Source organism: Lactuca serriola, chromosome 1 (genome assembly GCF_051521515.1).
Source record: "Lactuca serriola cultivar US96UC23 chromosome 1, Lser_US96UC23_V15, whole genome shotgun sequence".
Classification (NCBI taxonomy): domain Eukaryota; kingdom Viridiplantae; phylum Streptophyta; class Magnoliopsida; order Asterales; family Asteraceae; genus Lactuca; species Lactuca serriola.
The window spans coordinates 129,350,907-129,356,757 of record NC_136408.1 but is presented as its reverse complement, the minus strand read 5'-3'; positions in this window follow the sequence as shown (position 1 = coordinate 129,356,757).

The window sequence follows — 5,851 nt, the reverse complement described above, 5'->3', positions numbered from 1 at the left end:
ACAGATGTAAACGTTTTGACTTAAGTATTCACTGTAATGGTTGTGTTGCTATGATTGCTGTTATTCATTGGTTGTGATGCTATACATGACGTCCTCCGCCCCAGAACGTTTCCGCCATCGGTTTCGGGGTGTGACAATTACCACTAGAGTTTAGTCTAATATTCACTAAGACTAATTAATAGTCTAACTATTATCACTATTATATAAAAGTTAAACAATACTCTTCACCCACTATGTACAGACAGGGGTTAGACATGAAACACCGGAGGGCATGATTATTTTGGCATATAACACTTCTAAATCTAGCAACCCAAGCAGCCCTCCAAACCAGATTCCCCATACCGCGAGTGGTTAAAAAGATATTATAACGACACTTAACTCATAATAATAGCCCAAATAATTAATATAAGGTACTAATAACATTACTATATTTAAATAAAAGCTATATTAGAAATAGTGTTGGCGTAGCTCACTTACAGCGGGTTTTTATTAAAAACCGGGCTTCGCTGGAGCAGCATTTTCGAGCCGAAAGCTTTTTTTCTCGGACCCATCGGGCGCTCCGGGGCCTCCTTCTCATGCTAAGGAGATTCCCTAGACTAGGGAGGGGTTTCGGGAGGCTAGAGAGAAGTTAGAGAGAGAAAGAAAGGCTTATGTTGTGAAGAAATTATGAAGAGTTCATCTCTTATTTACAGGAGTATTATCGTAGAGTAGTCCCTAAGTTTCGTCTGTATCTTCCGTGTATGAGCTCCATTTTCTACGTTCTTTATATCCACGCACTGGTATTTACGAGTACTACAAGTTTTATTTAGACACCGTCGGCTAACTCTCATTTTATCTCAGATTTGCAAAAACTGTATCGTAATTATCACGCTCGAAGAGTAGAGACTAAGCTTCGTTCATATCTTTCGCATACGAGCTCCATTTTCGATGTTATTTATATCCATGCATTGGTATTTATGAGTACTAAACCTTTCATTTAGACCTCGTTGGCTAATTCTCAATCTATCTCGAATTTACAAAACTATATCGAATTCGCCGTGGTCGAAAGTAGAGACTAAGCTTCGTCCATATCTTTCGCATACGAGCTCCATTTTCAACGTTCTTTATATCCACATGTAGGTAAAACCAAGATCTTCTTTTGACTCCGTCGACTAATTCTTGACCAATTTAAGTTTAAAAGTATGAGGAGAATATATATTGTTAAATGACCGCGTAAAATTCATAACTTCTACATACGGACTCCGCTTTCATGTGTCTTTTTGTTGATGAGTTCCTATTAATGAGATATTCAATTCTCATTTAGGTCGCGTTGGTCAATAACCGCTCGATCTAAAATTTGAATTCCGGGTTGTGCATTGCTATGCGAAATCTTAGAAAAATCATAACTTCCTCATACGAAGTCAGATTCGGACGTTCTTTTTATGCACACTCCTGGTTTAACGTATACTATGACTTTTGTTTAGATCACTAAGGCCAAAAAGTCTTCTATCATAAATTCACTATTTACATCACACTGTGTCGTGCTGGTTTAGCTGTAACACTTCGACATGTCATAACTTCTTCGTTATAATTCGAATTTCGGCTTTCTTTATATATCTGGAATCCTTGTTTCGACCACTACAACTTTATGTAAAGATATCAGGTTTATATCATACTTTTATTTTGATGCTTATTTTTATTATTTATTATTTATATCTTTATAATTAAGTATAAAGCACATAAATTCACATAATTCGCATAATATTCAAACAATTCATCTTTATTACTTCAAAAAGAGTTAAAATAGTTGATCTAGACTATTACATCATCTACTAATGCTTAGCCCAGAAACACGGGCGTTACAATTCTCTCCCTCTTAGGATGATTCCGTCCCGGATTCATGCATCAACAAACAGATGTGGGTAGCGACTCATCATGTCACTCTCTGTTTCCCAGGTGAGATCCGATCCATTCGTATGTTTCCAATGGACAAGCACTAAGTCGACTGTATTGCGTTGTGACTTCTTAGTGTTACGTTCAACGATTGCCTCGGGCTCTTCGATTAGCCTCTTATTCTCATCCATCCTTAACTATGAGATTGGTATTATGTCGGGAACTTCTCTTGTGAATTTCCTTAAATAACACACATGGAAGGTGTATGTATACCATTTAGTTCTTCGGGTAATTCGAGCTTGTAGGATTGGTTCCTAATCCTCTGAAGAACTTTGAACGGTCCAATAAACCTTGGACTCAAATTTCCTCGTTTCCCGAATCTTATAAGTCCCTTCCACTGTGAGACTTTAAGTAAAATGAAATCTCCAACTTCAAAAGTCATCGGTCGTCTTTTCTTGTCAGCATAGCTCTTTTGACGGTCCTGAGTTGCTAACATTCTTTAGCTAATCACCTTCAGCTTCTCAGTAGTCTCATGGATAATCTCGGGGCTTATAAACTGCTTTTCTCCGGCCTTAAGCCAACAACATGGCATATGACACTTCTGTCCATTCAAAGCTTGATAGGGTGCCATCTTGATGCTCGAGTGGAAACTGTTGTTGTAGGAAAAATCTACCAGAGGTAAGTCCTCATCCCAGTTTCCTTGGAATTCTAGGGTACATGCTCTCAGCATATCTTCCAGCGTCTGAATCGTTCTTTCGCTCTGACCATCAGTCTGCAGATAGTAAGCTGTACTCAATTACAACTTAGTACCCAATTCCTCTTGTAGACTTCTCCAAAACCTTGATGTGAAACGACTATCACGATTCGATAGAATCGTTTGAGGAACACCGTGAAGTCTTACTACTTCCTTCACATAAGCATTTACAAGCTTATCCATAGACCACCTCTCGTTGGCTGTTATGAAGTGTGCACTCTTAGTGAAAGGATCCACGAATACCCAAATAATGTTGTGACCGTTCTTCATTCTTGGCAGTTTTGTCACAAAATCCATGGTGATGTCTTCCCATTTACCCATGGGTAAAGGTAAAGGTTCTAAAATCCTGTATCGTTTCTGATGTTGTGCCTTAACTCTCGCGCATGTCACACACTCAACCACATACTTTGCAACATCGAGCTTCATCGTCGGCCACCAGTAGTAGGGTTTTAGGTCCCTATACATTTTAGTGCTACCGGGATGAATCGAGTACATGGTCTTGTGATCTTCTTCCGTCAGAAGAGCTCTTAATCCTCCCATCTTAGGTACCCAAATCCGATCTTGGAATACCTTCAGTCCTTGACTGTTTGTACCAAACTCCAACGTTTTACCCAAACGTTCTTCCTTTCAGTCATTCTTCTCTGAAGCTTCTTCTTGATCTTTCTTTATGCTTTCTAGAATCATCGAGAGAACTTCAATTCTCAACGCTCTTGGCCTTTTTCTTTCAAGGTTGACTTTTCAACTTAGAGCGTCAGCCACGATATTTTCTTTATTGGGGTGGTAAAGTATCTCGCCGTCGTAGTCCTTGAGTAACTCTAGCAAGCGTCGTTGCCTCATATTAAATTCCTTCTGATTAAAGAGATACTAGAGACTCTTATGATTAGTGAAAAGTTTGCACTTCGTGCCATAGAGGTAATGCCTCCATATCTTTAAGGCAAAAACTACCGCTGCCAACTCCAAATCATGAGTGAGGTTGTTCTTTTCATGCTCTTTCAATTGTCGAGATGCATATGCTATCACCTTTTCTCTTTGAGTTAGAACACATCCTAACCCAACTCTTGACGCATTGCTATACACTGCGAAGTCTTCAACTCCTTCGGGTAGAGAAAGAATCGGTGTTTCGCATAACTTCTTCTTTAGCTTCTTGAATGCTTCTTCATGCTTCTCGCTCCATGTATATGTATCTCCTTTGTGGTTTAAAGCTTTCAGTGGAGCAGCTATCAAAGAAAATCCTTAAATAAATCTTCGGTAATATTTGGCTAATCCCAGAAAGCTTCGAATCTCCGTGGGACTTTTCAGTCGTTCCCACTTCATCATAACTTCGATCTTTGCTGGGTCAACCATTATCCCTTCGTGGTTAACCACATAACCCAAGAATTGGACTTCTTGGATCCAAAAATCACATTTGGAGAACTTTGCGTAAAGCTTCTCCTTCTTCAACACTTCCAACACTTCTCATAGATGCTTGCCATGCTCCTCCTAGCTTCTTGAGTAAATCAGAATGTCATCTATGAACACTATCACAGATTTATCGAGGAATGGTTTACGAACCCTGTTCATCAAATCCATGAATGTTGCTGGAGCATTGGTTAGTCCAAAAGACATAACCAAGAACTCATAGTGTCCATATCTAGTTCTGAATGCAGTATTCTCAATATCCTGATCTTTCACCTTCAGTTGATGATATCTTTACCTAAGATCGATCTTCGAAAAATAGCTCGAACCATGTAGCTAATCGTATAGGTCATCAATCCTTGGCATTGGGTACCTGTTCTTTACCGTTGCCTTGTTTAGCCCTCTATAATCAATACACATCCTCATGCTTCCATCTTTCTTCTTCATAAATAGCACCGGAGCTCCCTAGGTTGATGAAGTTGGTGTGATAAAACCATTGTCCAACAACTCCTGAAGTTGTTTCATGAGCTCCTTCATTTCCGTCGATGCTAATCGGTATGGTGTTTTCGCTATCGGTGTTGTTCCTGGTAACAAGTCTATTCGGAACTCCACTTGTCTGTCAGGTGGTAATCTAGGAAGATCTTCAGGAAAGACCTCCAGATAATCACACACCATTGGTATATTTTGCACCTCCTTCTTTTCCTTCTTAGCATCGATTACACACGCCAAATATGATGCACATCCCTTGGAAAAACATTTTTTGGCATTCATTAAGGAGATGATTCCAGAGTTCACTCTGTCTTTGTCCCCATACACCATAAATTACTCTCTTCTGGGTGGGTTTACACTTACTATCTTCATTCTGCAAAGTATCTCAGCATCGTTGGCGCTAAGCCAATCCATTCCCAGAATGATGTCGAAATCGTTCAATTCTATTGGTAACAGATCTTCGTAGAATTCATTTCCATTTAAGTCGATGAAGATGTTCTTAATATTATCACTAATAGGTACGAATTTGCCACTGGAAACTTACTCAATTAGGGCATTATCAAGTTTTTGTACAGGTAATGCTAGTTTCCCTCCAAATCTATGCGATACAATGGAGTAATTTGCTCCGGAATCAAACAACATACTAGAAGGAAAACCATTTACAAGAATGGTACCTGAAGCGACATCTGCTGCCTCCTTTGCAGATTTGAGTGTCATTTGGAAGGCTCTCGCCTTCGACTTTCGTCGAATATTGGGTCTTCCTGCCTCCTTCTTCTTCGGGTAATCCCTCGAGATGTGCCCCTCCTCGTTACACCCATAACGAACTTTCTTTGTGAGGGTGCATTCATTGGCATAGTGACTGGGCTTTCCACACTTAAAATAGGTGACTTCTCTGTCACATTTTCCAGAGTGCTTCTTCTTTCACTTGTCACACCACTTCGCTTCTTCTCCTCCTCCTCTCGAACCAGACTTCCAAAATCTACATTTCTTGTTGGACCTTGAAGATCCATCAAACTTACTTTTCTCACCAACCTCCACCCTCTTCAGACACCTTTCCTTCAGTTGGGTCTCTACATTCTTAGCTGCTCGAACAACTGCCTTCCTAGTGGTTGCCATCTTAACCGGTGGGCCAAATTCGGCTGGCAGTCCATTCGCGAACTTCTCAATTTTGGAGAGTTCGGTTGGCACTAGGGATGGAAACAACTTTATCTTTTCCATGAATGCCGCAACATAGTTGTCGATACTCATTCTCCCCTTCTTCAAGTTTTGGAACTCATTGTTCAGATCAATGAGATCTATTTCTGAATAGTACTGCGCCTTCAGTTGTTCCAAGAACTCATC